This window comes from Aythya marila (genome assembly GCF_965140915.1).
Source record: "Aythya marila genome assembly, chromosome: 2".
Classification (NCBI taxonomy): domain Eukaryota; kingdom Metazoa; phylum Chordata; class Aves; order Anseriformes; family Anatidae; genus Aythya; species Aythya marila.
The window spans coordinates 157,048,015-157,063,819 of record NC_139043.1 but is presented as its reverse complement, the minus strand read 5'-3'; the positions used below and the strand labels follow the sequence as shown (position 1 = coordinate 157,063,819).

The window sequence follows — 15,805 nt, the reverse complement described above, 5'->3', positions numbered from 1 at the left end:
AGCCACCCCAGATATGCAAATACCAGGTGCCCCCCAACTTAGCTCTCAGGTTGCTGCATGGTAAATTCCCTCCGCCTCAAGAAATGCACAGGCACTGGTCATCATCTTAGGCAATTGCCAGGCTCATCATCAGCTGCAAAAACAGAGTACCAGCATTCACTAGGATACCAGCCCCATTGCTCACCATCTCCACAATGCTGACCACTACTGATGCAACATACGATTGTGCTCACCTGTTCCTCTCTAAATCCAAGCTCCAACAGTGCAACCAGTATCATCCACACCACCTGGGAAAACAAAGGGATTAAATGATCGTTGCGTTCACAACAAGTCACCCAATGGTGGTTTTTTTTTGTTATTGTTGGTTTTTTGTGTGTGTGTTTCCTGTATTTATTTATTTTTTAGTCTGCTTTAGCTCAACAGCATGCAGAGTGCAGACAAGAGAACTGGGGTGTTTCTAGAAGCAACAGTCCCCATGCTTTTGCTGCAGCTTTGAATATTAAAAGGACGATACGACCCAGCAAGTAACTGGAACTTTCTTAACTGGAATTAGCTCAAACTTTTCTTCACATTGAAAGAAAAATCTAGGAGCAGAACACATTATACACCAACAAAATTGAGTCCATTTCATCCCCAGAAAAAATCATATACTCTCATCCCCTCCTCTACCTCAGCCGCTTACCTGCCCCACGTGGCACACGCTTCCATCTGTTCCCTTTACCCACTTATAGCACCTCTAAAAGACAAACTGGAATTTTACTCTATTGGATGTAGGAAAATAACTGCAGTGACAACCGCGCCCCAAAAACAACAGTTACCTCTGCTCATCACGCACCAGAGTCACTGCAGAGGCAGCTCGGGTCAAGACGTCCTGCATTTCACCCTGAACAAAGGCAAAACACAGGCAGAAGATAAACATTCAGCTGACAGCAGTAGCACCCATCCCTCAACAACAAAAGGGACCCCATCTTTAGTTTTAACCTTTCAAAACAGCAGGCCACTTGCCTCTGTACCTGCAAATTAGGTCCAAGCTTGAAAGGAGCGGCCAGCATCACCCACGCCACCTGGGAAAACAAAAGGACACAATGACCACTGTTCTTGCGAGCACACACCTGCCACACTGCTCCTCTATCCCACACAGCCTCACCTCGGACCCTCACAGGGAAACACCTGAGCGTCTTCCCTTCGCTTCGGATAAGGGATGACCAGGCTGACAACACTCACCTTCCCTCAGAGCTTCATGACATGAGCATTTCCCTTCCCTGTCCACGACTGCACAAAGCACCTGTGGAGACGAGAGAAAAGCACACTCTGAGGCACCTCACAACCACAGCGTACCTGCTGCAATACCTCTCTCTTCCCAGCTCCTGTACTTCAGTTGCTCACCAGCTCTAACTCAGATTCTTCGCTCACAGCGCCACAGCAAATTCTGCCCAGGCCACACAACATACGCTACACAAGCTACATTGCTTAGGACACACAAGCTGGAACGTTCCCGCCCAACAATCAGTCGCATCGCACAGGATGGATGCCGCATACTCCTAGAAACCAAACCTACCAGTCCTGAGCAGCTCCCAACCTCCACCTGCCTACCACGTTCAGCACACTAACTGTTTACCCCTCAGAAAACCAGAAACTTAGAACATACACACACACAAAAAAAAAAAAAAAAAAAAAAACACAACTCCACAAACGCCAAAAAGACATGCACACACAGCAACCCCGGCAGGAGTAATCACAGACTTACCCTTTGCAGATGAAAAAGGGGACTCTGATACAACCCTGCTCAGTCTCTTGGTAATGCTGCATCTACGCTGCCAAGCCACATGTAGCATGTAATCAAGCTGGTGTAACTCTCCAGGGGACTACAACAAGTGGTTTTAAACATGTAGAGATTAAAATATATCTCAAAAACAGGAGAATATGCGGCCATCCTAAAAAAAAGTGAGCCAGCAGCCTCTACTAAATATCCCTCTAATTCAAGCACTTAGAGATCTAGAATTCCAACCACTTAGAAGTCCAGAAATCCATAGACTCCAGCCTGCCTAGAGAACCCTGCAACTGACTGAAGGAAACACAAAGCACTGCCCCCAAAGAGCAGCCCAGGCAGAAGGAGCACTCTGATGCCATGCCTGGGGCTCATATACCTTTTGGCCCCGCCCAGCACCCAAACCCAATCACCTGGGAAAGGGGAGGGGCAAAGCACAAGAAAGTAGAAATAGAGCAAGAGAAGTAGCTGTTTTTCTTTTTGTTTTTTTTTTTAAAATAAACTTTATCTCAAAAGCATGCAGAGAGCAGACCAAATATTTGCAGTGATTCTAGAAGCAAAAATCGCCTTTGGCTTATTCTGCAGGTTTTAATATTGAATTGACAATATCACCAAGCTAATAACTGAAACTTTTTGAACTGGAATTAGTTTAAACAGGCTCATCCCCATCTGTAAACACAGAGAACCAGCATTCACTACCATGCAAGCCCTAATACCCATGTCCTGCGCAACGCACACTACAACTAATGCAACATACCATTGTGCAATACTTCTCTGTTCCCAGTTCCTTTACCTCACCTGCTCAGTAGCTCCACCTGAGTAATGGGCCCGGGCGGCGCCGCGCCGAAATGGGCCCGGGCGGCGCCGCGCCGAAATGGGCCCGGGCGGCGCCGCGCCGAAATGGGCCCGGGCGGCGCCGCGCCGAAATGGGCCCGGGCGGCGCCGCGCCGAAATGGGCCCGGGCGGCGCCGCGCCGAAATGGGCCCGGGCGGCGCCGCGCCGAAATGGGCCCGGGCGGCGCCGCGCCGAAATGGGCCCGGGCGGCGCCGCGCCGAAATGGGCCCGGGCGGCGCCGCGCCGAAATGGGCCCGGGCGGCGCCGCGCCGAAATGGGCCCGGGCGGCGCCGCGCCGAAATGGGCCCGGGCGGCGCCGCGCCGAAATGGGCCCGGGCGGCGCCGCGCCGAAATGGGCCCGGGCGGCGCCGCGCCGAAATGGGCCCGGGCGGCGCCGCGCCGAAATGGGCCCGGGCGGCGCCGCGCCGAAATGGGCCCGGGCGGCGCCGCGCCGAAATGGGCCCGGGCGGCGCCGCGCCGAAATGGGCCCGGGCGGCGCCGCGCCGAAATGGGCCCGAACAGACTTATTCTTCAGTGATGAAGAAGGTGACCCTGCTCAGTCTCTTGGCAGTACTGCACTTACGCGGTCAAGGAACCATGCTCAACTTTTTCCCAAATACAACTACCTAGCAACACCTCATAAACATACTTCTAATATGTCAATTCAAGGACATCAACACTAGAAGGCTGCAAGGTCTAAAGACTCAACAGACAGCAAAACCACAGACAAAAGCTCCAGAAATACAATAAACTGTCCCTAAACCTGAAAGAGACTACCCCTTACATGCCCACTGCTGCCATTTTCAGATACATGCTCACACAGGGAGCCTCCATGATATATTTCTCCTAAACCATGCTCCATCACTTTGCCACCAAGGTTGTGACTTTGATAAGATTTGACATAAAGGCAAAGACTCACAAAAAGCCCTGTAATTCTGAAAAAATCATAAGGGAACCCAGAAACACAAAGCAAACACACAAAGTAACATCGCCATACTATCCGTAACACTGCTATAACAATTACTCACCTGAGGAAGAGCTGCATGCAATACAGGCACCTACTACTAGATTGCTTTACAATGACAGATCCTGCCAGTTACCACCTCAAAAAAGATATGCGTACCGGTTTCTACTTGAAAATGCATCAGTCCATAGACTGACCCACCTAAAGAACCCTCCAAACAACTGAAGGAAAACCAAAGCACTTACCCTAAAGTGCACCCCAGGCAGAAGGAGCTCTCTGATGGCACACCTGCAACTCAGTTACCATTAGGTCCCACCTGGAACCTGAAGCCAATCACCTGGGAAAGTGCAGGGGGAAAGCACAAAAAAGCAGAAAGAGGAGGAGCAGCAGCTGTGGTTTTATTAACTTCTTTATATGGCTTAGCTCAACAGCATGCACAGCGCAGACAAGAGAACTGGGGTGTTTCTAGAAACAAACATCTCCTTGGATTTGGTGTCTTTAACACTTTAGCCTTGGAACAAAAATGTACACCCTGTACAGGCTGAGCTGACTGATGAGGCAGGTGCTCCAGGGTACATGCTACCGGGAGGTAAGTAACAAACACATTCCGCAGCTATTACCAGAAGTGGGGTTTCAGGATATGCAGACTGGTTTCACAAAAAATATTAGCGGTCTGTTGGTGACAGACAATTCGAGGAATTCAGCGCTGCCCATTACAGACTCCTCAGATCAGCACTTAACGAGAATTAATAAAACGGTTTATTTTTTTATATATATATATATATATATATACACACATATACACACACACACACACCCACCTATGTTCAAAAAAATGTATACAGTTAAAATATCAAATTAGTGATCCGGTAACAACACTGTTCAAAACCAATCTCTTTTGTATGAACATTAAAATAAATGCACACTTTTAAAAGCATTTCTTTTTAGTGCTTCCAAAGCACAGCGTGTGCCAAGGCAAGGCCACCTGAAGAATCTCCGTCCTCCTCACGGGATGAAAGAGAACTGAAGTCAGGGACCTGGGAAGCCTCAGGTGCGCTTTCATAATGTCTGCAGATAAAAACAGAAGAGAGTCTGAGGTAGATTGTTTAGTAACCACCAAGTGGTAACAGTCACAGGGCTGTCTTTAGCTTTCATTAACACAACAGCAGTTTCTTTACTCTCGATCTATGCTGAATCTCAAGTTTAAAGGCATGGCTAGCAGTTCTCGGGAACAAGGCCCTCGTCTCTGTGCTGGCAACATGCAATATTACCAGTGCAGGTGTTTCTGGGAGTTTTGTTTGTTTGTTTTTTTATTGGGGGGGGGGGGGGGGGGGGGGGGACGGGGGGGGACCGGAACAAAACAGATGGGATCCCTCCACAATGCAGACACTGTGTGCATTTGACAGTGCCCCATTTTAGTGCGATCCACTGCCTATTGCACGTAAAACGGCTAATGACAGTATTCAAGTGAGTAAATTCTCACCACCTGCAGGAGGGGCAGCAATGGTTATTTTTTTCAGCCTGTTGAGCAAAGAGCACCCTCCACAGGAAAAAAGCCACACCTTTCATAGCACGTCCTTAAGGTTACAGCCCAGCTTCTGCCGATAGAGGTTCGTAAAGTTAAAGCTCTGCTGCTTCTTCTCGGACTCTGACAGTAAGATCACTTGACCGCCAGGATGGCGAGGGCAACAGCTACGTCCTCTTCCACTCTTCTGCGGCACAGCAAACTCATTCCCGGTCCGTATTCCTCTGGCTGGTACACTATTATCTACCGTTCACCTGATTAACTCTGTTGGGTAGGCTGTTGAACTCTAGCTCCTCTAGCGTTCTCTCTAAGTGCTGTATTAAGACACGATTTTTAAACCTAGGGAAGTAATTTCATTTCTTCTTCCAAAAACAGCAGTTAAATAACTCAGTATTATTTGGCCACGACAAACAGTATTAGCAGAGGCTCTCTGTTTCCAGCATGGAAGAGCTTCCCTCATTTCTGACATCAGAATGGCAAATTTAATTTGATACAGCCATCTTTCCCCAACCCACGCAAATTCTGGGTCTTTCTTCCATAACCACCCGTATCTTTCTATTTCACACTTCAGCTCTAGGTAACGACCATTTACTTCAGAAAATACAACGGCAGTTTGACCGCTGAAACTGTAATAATTTAAGTATGTCAAAACAAAACACTTGTTTTGGAAAAGACTGAGATTTGCTATCATGAACAACGTTAGCGTTTAACTCCGAATCATTCGTATCTATACAAACCTTGCTCCTTCCCTTATAGCAAATTCAATGAAATACTTCTGAGTTTCCATCCGTCCTTGTACGTACCTCCTCAAGAAGAGAGAAGATTTTTTTCACGATCTTAAAGAAGAGATCCAAACAGGTATTAGAAACAGATCTTGTAAATGCATTTTCAGTAAATCTCAACAGCCAAAGGAAAAACAACAAAGCCTAGAGTTTCCCATTTCTGCATACAGTAATGCACGTAAGAAAAAAAAGCCAGCATACCAATAATTTGAAGTGATATCGATTAGCTGATATTCAAATGTAACGCTGAATTTTGTTCTCTTAAAAGAGCAGTATCTAGAAACACCTGCCCTTGGAAAATGCAGACTAGGTTTAATCAGCAGAGAAGCCTTGCATCTCCACGAACACGCTGCCATGATCAGCAGTTAATAGAAACAAAGGGATACCGAGCCATGTTTCAACCTAGAGCTGTCATTTTTGAAAGCAGAGGTTTAAGATAACTACTCTTTACAAGATGACCGATCTATGTGGAGCATGAGCACGATTGTCTCGTATAAAGTTTAACAAAAAAAAAAAAAGTAGCGCAAAAGAATGAACCGGACACCTTAGATGTGAAACAACAGTATTTTTTCATTGGTTTCTGTGTTTTCTTCTCTGAACCAACTATGAAAACACGAATGGTGCTGTGACTAAGCCTGCTTAAGAGTGCTGCAGTAAGGACGGTGAGGATATAAAGTTGGACTGTGAATACATGTACTTACTTTCTTGTTCTTCCACTACTTGTACACGAGTAATCAAAAATCATTCCAAATCTGAGGTTTTATTTTCAAAATAGATCCTCATTTCAAGAAAAAGTCTGCTGTACCCCTAGCCTATTTTTAATACACTAATAAAGAACTTACTTCTTCCACGTTTGCGAACCTCTTTCACCACTCTGATTTTAATACCAGCATCGCTTCCCTCCAACATTGTAGGTGTTATTTTAAATCAGTTTGGCACAGATTCAGAAGTAGACTCCATCACTCGTTTTTGGTCATCTCCAGCCACGCTGTAATTTAGAGGCCCTCGAACAAGTGCATTGGTACCAGGTTTACGATCCAAGCCATCTTTGCATCATTTAAGCAATTGAACTCATCATGTAGAGAGTCTAAGTCACCAGGTGACATTTCATCCTCTCCCTTAACAGCTGGAACCGAAGAAGCCATTTGCACAGACAAGCCATCAATTTGCTCTTCCAGCAACTGACAGTTTTCTGCTTTCTTCTCTCCATTACCATCTTGGACAGTACTGATACCAGTGTCTGAAAATTAAGAAGGAGCTTAGTAGTGCATATAACTGCAGGATCAAAAAACACAGAAGGACATTATTCTGCATCCCTTCTTGTTGAAAGTACTGTGGAGAGAGTTACTCAGCACTGTCAGATCACTTCAGTAGTTTTATTCACCCTTTGACGCAACCACAGGAATACCTCCTTTTGGGCTGCTACCGTCTCATATGACTGTCGTGAAGTTATTTGCTGTATTCCCATTTCAGTGACTAAAGCAAACTAAAGTTTCCCCTCCTTCCCCCAGTTCCAGCAAATTTTTCTTTCGACTCTGCTGCAACAGGTGGGTAAATTACTATTTGTGAGAAATTTAAAATTTTTTTTTTTTTTTTTTTTTTTACACACTTTCCTTCCCCACTTCTCCCTTCCCCACTATAGAATACACAAATGAGAATTAAAAGCTGAAATGAAATCCTTGCTACCGCCAAACCATCGTGGTGAAAGGTTTCAGCACTTTTTAGAAACAGTTCCAAATTATTGCTCATTCAGGACTTCGTTACCTATAGCAACAGCCTGTTTGTCTAAGCCGACCAAAGAAATTCAGTCCCAATTAACTCTAAAAAACTTACGTGTCCTTTTGAATTAACACAGAAAGCACGGAGACCTTTTTTTTTTTTTTTTTCCTGCACACTATGTCCATTTATGACCACACAAGTTCCTGTACTACAACAACTCCAACATACTTTTATTTGTTGGCATGCCTTTGAGGTTCAGATATGGTGACGGAGATCCAGCAGCACAGGGTGGCCCTTTCCCACCAACATGGTTTGTCACAACAGTGACTGTGGCCGTCGCAATAGCGGCGACGTGCTACGCCTTCTCTCTTTAGTGATGCTGGAGTATTGGGCTCTCTAGGACGCTTGATCCTATTCTGAGGCCCAGCAACAAATTTATCTGCTTCATCTATCATCGTACCCTGAAAAGACTTTTTTTTTTTTTTTTTAAATATAAGTAAAAAACAATTGCTTCGTCAATTCACTACCAGAGTATTTGCCTCCGTGTTACAATTCAGTTACTTTTCAAATAATGATACAGCAGATAGCAAGACTTCTCCTACCTTCTCATCCTGTTTGAACAGACTGCCAAGTGTGTGAAGAAGCCTTTTTGGTTGATCTGGATCAATCTCCCGAAGGGGTGAAGGCATCATTTTCAACTACTCCTGACGATTTCCCCTTTGAGCAACAGGAACGCCGTGAAGGCAGTCTGCAGCAGAACAAGGTATCTAAATTTAGTCTACCTTAAGACTAAGGAAACACAAGCCTCGCATGCTTCCATTTCCAGTGTTAGCATTTAAGATCTAGAAATCACTATTTCCTCCCTCTACAAAACAAAGGAAAAGCAAAAGGCAAATAAAGCCCCTCTTTCCTTTCACCATCACTATAAGAACATCTACTGCATCCTGTTGCACAGGAAAGCTCACCCATGAAACTTAATTTTCAAATTCCAAGCACGCACAACGTGTTTCGTGACAGAAGGCAGAAATTTCATTCTTTTCCTTCGGGATCTAGGGAAGGACGACTGACCCAAGAAACGATGCAAAGTCTACTTCCTCTCCCACACCGAGGACAGAAACACTACTTAGGTGAATTAAATAGCTGTACCAGAATATTAATAAATAATTGTGTCCATTTACCTTCATCCTGCCCCACGATATCCCTGCGTGTTTTCAGAAGATTGGTTCTCATTCCGGTTAGCTGATCTAGAAGACTGTGACAAGACATATCATATGCATTTCTGAATGCCCGTGGCTTCAAATCCTAGTTTTATAATAAAACAAGTAACTTTCAGTTAACCCGCGAGTTCTCACGCACAAAGAAATTGCTCTGTGGGCTGTACTACCGTTAACTACTAAAAAAAAAAAAAAAACAAAACAAAAAAAAATTCCAAAACAACTTCAGACATTCTGAACGTATTCTGAAACAACTTTCTTTCCATCTCTCCGGAAAGAGCTTTCCTCCTATCTGTGACAAAGGAAAAAAAAAAGTTGTGATCGCGGGAGTCGTTACACAAAGCCACACTCTGTGAATTCACTACTACAGTTAAGATCATTTTTAGTCAAAAATACCTCGGCAGCAATGCTATCACTGCAAACATAGCGTTGCCAAAAAAAAAAAAAAAAAAAAAAAAAAAAAAGAAATTCAACTCAAGATATAGGAGAGGGCGAGCTAAAAGCACAAATAACATGACCGATGGAGGCTGCAACAACCACCTGGTAGATGGTTGTCCACAGCCCTCGGATTGCATGGTCGTCTTTCCTGACAAACGAATACTGGAAGAACAGAAAAGATACACCGTGTGTCCGCAAAAGCCTTCGGGGAGACTACTGAAAGGAAAACCAAACCAAAAAACTAGGAACAGCAAGTGGCGTATACGTCAGTTTTGTTAACAGAGCACCACTAATGTACCAGGAATTTCCACATTCTTCGCCCCTCCTCTACCTTGAAAATGTCACCCAATTCTGTCAGTGTCTTCACCATCAGCATTTATTTATTTATTTCGTTTTTCACGTGGACATCCGAGGAAAACATTTCGAGTACCCTGTCATCGAGGAAGAAGAGGAGAGGGGGGAAAAAAAAAAAAAAAAAAAAGAGAGATGAGGGGGGAAGAAGCACTGCCATTCCTTTCCTCGGTAAGGCGAGCAAAAAGCTCAGGCGCTCAGCAACAACGTGCTTTGAAAGATAAAACACAGAAGAAACTGCACGTTATTTAGTCTCAGCTATAGAGTCACGTGTATTTGTACCTGCTCATTTATTCATCTGCCAGTGTATTTTAGTACAAACGCTACAGAACATAGAAACCGCAAGGTTACTACTACCTTTTGTGACCGACGCGATCTTTGGCAGGAACAGCTATCGAAAAAGAACCAACAAAATCCCCTTCGTCGACAGCCATCCGAACCTTTATCGTCTAACAGCAGTCCTACAAACATCCCCTGGGATGCTCAACTCCTGAAACTTTCTGTTCAACTTGAGGCAGAACAAGCCCTTACCCTGGGCACCTTCACCCAGCTCTCCACTGCTAGCAGAGTAGCACCCTGATACTGTCCAGGACGCGCTGCAGCAGCCTACTCGCTTACGCGTATTTACTGCAGCCTGGTTCGAGACGCGCACAGAGGGACCCACGAAAAATCCACCCTTTCCTTCAGAGAAGTAAATACATACATACATACGGACGACACGGTAAGGAAGAAAAGCTGAACACACAGCATGCGGTCCTTTACCGTGGGGCAGATCCAGCATCAGCACAAGGAGCTTTGGGGCACGTGAGCGATCATCTACACCGGCCATCGCGACAAGCCAAACTCACGCACACAAGCCTCGACCTAAAAACACAGAGCACATTAAGTTCCTTTATAGCTTATGGAAGTAACAACCAGCATCTTAGATGCAGTTGGATAGTTGGATTGCATCAGCTTAGGGACTGCCTCCTTCAAAACGCACAGGGGGGTGGGGAAACCAGTCTTGGAAACCTGTTGCCTAACAGGAAGGAGACTGTTGTCTTCTCCTCCATAGGTGACGTTCTTCCAAGCATCGTCCTGCTCCTGGATTTTACCAGCCGCGACGGGATGGTCCTACCGGCATGAGTCGGGAACGCTTCCCACGGGGTTTCTGTGACACTGAAGTAAGTTTTCTGCAGGTACAAGTAACGCAGCACGAGACGGCAAGGAAGCTAAGGCACCGTCTGCAGCACAGCACGTGTGCGATATTGGGCCTGAGGGGACCAGTCAAAGCCTGCAGTAATCGCTGAACAGGTGGGCAAGCAGGGAGCCCTACGGGAAACAAAGCTCACGTTCTGCAAAGCTCTTTTCCCGTCAAGAAGACGGCCTTTTCTATTCAGCGCATTTACTGAACTTTAGGCTACTTCCCATTCGCTTTGGCAAGTTAGCCTTTGCGTAAGCCAAGAGGTTTTAAACTGCCAAGCACCACTGATGGTTCTTGTTCTCCAACAACAGGGAATTTCAATCAGGGCACTCGTTAACAGGAAAGCCTGGCTCTGTTTCACACAAATCACATACCTAAACCACGGAGACAGGAGTCTGCAGGAAGAACTCTTTAAAAGGTGAACTTAAAGAGAAGGATACTACTCATTTTTCCACAACTTCTGCAAGGACTGCGGCAAAAAAAGGCTGAACCAGGGACGTCTCTATCATCATCCCCTCTAGAATTCAGCAACTCCATACAGTTATGGGTCAAATACCACAGCTGCAGCGCAAGACAAACAAAGACCTCGAAGGTCACGTTTCTGCCTGCGTACCGAGTTCCGCTGGGAAGACCCCCCACCTCTGGAAAGACCCCCAGCCGCTCAACTCCCAAGCAACGTTGCCACGGCCAGTGCTTACGCAGAGTTTTGCTCTCTCTCGCTGCTCAGTACAGGCCCAAGGCCTCCTTTATTGCACACAGTTCAAGCAAAACTCTTGGGACATAACCAATAGACAGACAGACAGACAGACAGAAATTGCCTCTCACGTCTGTCCTCACTGACCGCAACCAGCGTCCCGGAAAGCCCCGCAAGCACCGGTCTATTCCTAGGACAACTCCGAAAGCTGAGGCGGGACAAAGTTTAGCCTCTCGTACCAAAGACTGAGCAACAGACAGAGCCTGACAGGCCAGTTCATTCTAGGTCTAAGAGGCTACTACGACTCGGCAGGCACTACGTGCCTTCCTTCCCTTTGCGCTTCCCAGCGCCGAGCAGCTCGCGCTTCCGCAAATTCAATGAAGCCTTGGAGCCGGGACTGCAGGAAGCTTACGAGCACGCCTTGATTCCACCCCGAGGTCGCTGCGACTTACCTGGGCAGTCGGGACGGACGGGCTGCTCTCTCTCCTGAGAACCCTGCGACCGCAGCACGCCAGCTGCGGCTTTCCTCGCTTTACCCGGTGCGCCACCTTCGCTCGGCAACAAACCCCGCAGGGGTCCTAGCGGCGGGGAGCTGCTTCTGCCCCGGTGAACCGCAGCACAAGGAGAGAGCCGGCTGTCAGGACGCAGGGAGAGGAAAGCCTCCGAGGCGCGGCGCGGCGCAGCCCAACGATCAAGCGCAGCGAGGACCCGCGCCCGGCCTCAACACCCCCCGCCCCTCCCGGCCCGACGCTCCGAGGAGGCACCCCCGGAGGCTCTCGCTCGCCTCACCGCCGGCAACCGCGCTCGCCGCCAGCGGCAACCTGCGCCTCCCGGCGCGCACGGCCCGGCCCCGGCCCGGCCCCGGCCCGGCCGCGCAGCCCGGAGCCCACGTGGCCGCCCGGCAGCGCAGAACTACAGCTCCCAGCATGCCTCGGGACGGAGCAGTCCAGCCAATCCAGAGGGGCGTCGGCCACGCGCACGCAACGGCACCTCCTCCTGCTGCCCTCTCTGCCCCCCCCCGCCGCCGCAGCCGCCCCCCTCTCCCCTGTCCCCTCTCCCCCAGCCCCTCTCGTGCTCCGAGCATCTCCAGCATTTCAGGAACTGGAACCCTGGAACCGCTGACATCTGGCACGTGTCAGAAACGTGGCAGGAGACGTACTCTGCTGTCGCAAGGCACTTGCAAAGCCGGCCCGACAGCTGAAGCAGACTCACACAGTCCACCGAGCAACTCGGGGCCCCCACTGCTGTCCACTCACCCTCATGCTTCGTTCAAGCTTCCGTGCCTACGCCCTGAGCTACAAGAAACAAAGAGAGAAGGTCACATCCACAATGGATACGCAAACAGTGCGGCACATGCAGAGGACTCAAACACAGAGACCAGAGCCAGACAAATAAAACAAACAAACAAACAAACAAACAAACAAACTGAAGTCCACAAATGCCACAAGGCCATGAATGCATAGCAGCCCCGGCAGGGGTAATGGCAGACATACCCTTTGCAGATGAAAAAGGTGACCCTGCTCAGTCTCTTGGTAATACTGCACCAACACGGTCAAGCCTCTTGTAGCATGTCATCAAGCTGGTTTTAGTCCTCTGGAGAGTTACACAAGTGGGTTGATTCATCTAGAGATTAAAATACAGATCAAACACAGGAGCGTATCATCCCACCATCCCAAAAAAAAAGTGAGCCAGCAACCTCTGCTACATATCCCTCTATGAAGTGAATTCCAAGCCCTTAGAATTCCAGAAATCCATAGACTCCAGCCTGCCTAGAGAACCCGGCAACTGACTGAAGGAAAAACAAAGCACTTACCCCCAAAGAGCAGCCCAGGCAGAAGGAGCTCTCTGACGGCATACTTGGGGCTCATATACCTTTTGGTCCCACCCAGCACCCAAACCCAATCACCTGGGAAAGGGGAGGGGCAAAGCACATGAAAGTAGAAAGAGGAGGAGCAGCAGCTGTGGTTTATTTACTTATTTATAAGGCTTAGCTCAACAGCATGCAGAGGGCAGACAGGAGAACTGGGGTGTTTCTAGAAGCAACAATCCCCATGCTTTCGCTGCAGCTTTGAATATTGAAAGGACAACACAACCAAGCAAGTAACTGAAGCTTTTTCAGCTCGAATTAGCTCAAACTTTTATTTACGCAGAAAGAAAAATCTAGGAGCAGAACAGATTATACGCCAACAAAATCAATTCCGTTCCACTCGCAGCAAAAATCACTTACTTCAGCAGGCTATCTGAGAACCAAAAGGCTATGCTGATGGGTCAAAACACACTACAGGACACTGGGGCCGGGCCCTCCGCTGCACCCACTTAAAACCCATCCCTACACTCACCAAGGTGCAACCCCAACCCGAACACAGACGCAGCATTTCAGCCTCAACACAGTTTCCAGAACTGCTGGAAAGCAAGCTTCATCCTCAGCGAGGCGTGCTCAGGCTGCACAGGAGGGGGCTTCGGGCACCTCTTTGCCTACCGAAGAAGACCGCCATCAGCACCTGCTTTGTTCCGATCCTAAAGGCTAACATCACAGCCCACGTCGCCTGGGACACCTGATAAACAGAAGAGAAAGCAGCCATACCGTTTTCAAGCCGTCCCTGCACGTGTCGCTCCTCGATGATCTGCAACCTCTTCTCAAATCCTCAACCGCTTCTGTGGAGAGCCTGCCATGGCACCTGCAAAGCAAGACCCTTCGCAGTCACCTCGTGCTACTTGGCAGTTCTGCTCCAATCCAGCTCACAAACAGCCCGCCCTTCTCGTGCTGCTCTTCAGAGTGCAGCTTGGCCCCTCTGAGCCTGTGCGACACACCTGTGAAACAAAAAGAAAAGCATAGGCTGAAGCAGCATCCAAAGCCACAGCACAGCTGGGACAGTTACTCTCATCTGCTCCCTAACCTCTGCTCCCTCACCTGCCCTCGAGGCAGGTGCTTCCATCTGCTCTCTTAGGCCAGCTACAACACCCCTGAAATATAAACAGGATTTTTACTGTACTTTGTGCAGTTAAGTAACTGCAGTGACAACTGCACCCCTAAAGTACCTGCTACATCTGTTCATCGCTCACCTTGCCAAAAGCAGCTCCGGTCAAGTCCCGCGTTGTACACTGTGTTTCAGCTTTAACAAATGAAAACGGTCACAAGATAATCATTCAGCTGCCAGCATTAGCACCCATCCCTCAACAACACAAAGGGACCCCGTTTACAATATTATCATTTCAAAACAGCAGCCCCCATACCTCAGCACACCTCAGAAGTAGACCAAGCCAGTCACCGAGCTGCCTACGGAGCGCTGAACAGTTCCGGAAGGAGCTCTTTCCTGTGACAGGTTCCTCCAGAGGTTTACACTCTACTGGGGACAGGAGAGAAATAAAAATAAAAGTTTCAAAAACCCCTTATCTGTAAGCTTTCAAGATTCCACAGACCTCCTCCTCAAGCACACCGTTCAAGCACTATGCGAGCAGCTGCTCACAAGCAGCTCAACTCTTCCCCCCCACACACACATCTGACAAACACCACAGAGATGACTGTGCCCGCTGCCCTTCAGTACGTGCGCAGAGGCAGACCAGATGTCTTCGCCAACACAGTCCGGACAATGTATTAGCCCACCCATGCACTGCCACGTTAGCTGTCATCACTAACTGCCAGGCAGGACAGCTCCAGACCAAACACATACACACACAGCCACGCCACAAACACTACAAACAAAACACACAACACAAGGCGCAAGAAAAAGTGACCCCCGGAGGGAAGCCCTATGGCAACAGCAAGTCACAACAGGTGCTCTGCACCAGACCCAAGGAGAGACTCAAATGTCACGACACGCGACTGGAAGACACTGCCAGAACTGGGGTGATGGAGGCCTAAAAAGCCTTCCTTCAAGACAAGAGACCAGAAGGATGGGGACTGAAAACCCCATATGATTCAAAGATTGAAGCCGAAATTCCTTTAAGCGGTATATTCTTTATTGCAGCGCTGGATGCACGGGGGGATCTCTCCACCTATCGTGCATACCCAAAGCAGAAAGCAGTCTTGAATTTATACAATCAATCTATCAATATTCTACCGGCGCCTATACATATTCATTGCCTACCCCCGCCTTCCCTCGCTTCTCATGCTAATTAGCCTTTTGGCACCTTGCGCCTGCGTAGAGCCTCCCAAGAACTGTGGGCAGGGGCCTTTGGGACATGAGCAGGGGTCTTTGGGAGGAAGACCCCGAGTCTTCCTCACATTGTACTTTTCACCTTTGGTCAGGAATCCGCTGAGTTGGCATGTTTCTTAATCGCAAGAGCTGGCTGTTGCTAATTCTTCCCTTTGTTGTGTCTTTATAATGAATTC

At 48.1% G+C, this 15,805-nt stretch overlaps 1 long non-coding RNA gene across 1 annotated transcript; it reads right to left on the bottom strand.

Annotated features, from left to right (window-relative positions):
- Positions 1-6: 6 nt before the first annotated feature.
- LOC309874504 lies at positions 7-1,042 on the bottom strand. The gene is made up of 4 exons (XR_014316836.1): positions 1,014-1,042; positions 819-883; positions 234-287; positions 7-133 (listed from the first exon to the last, which is right to left on the bottom strand). It is a non-coding gene; the product is annotated as an uncharacterized lncRNA (long non-coding RNA).
- Between the last annotated feature and the right edge of the window lie 14,763 nt (positions 1,043-15,805).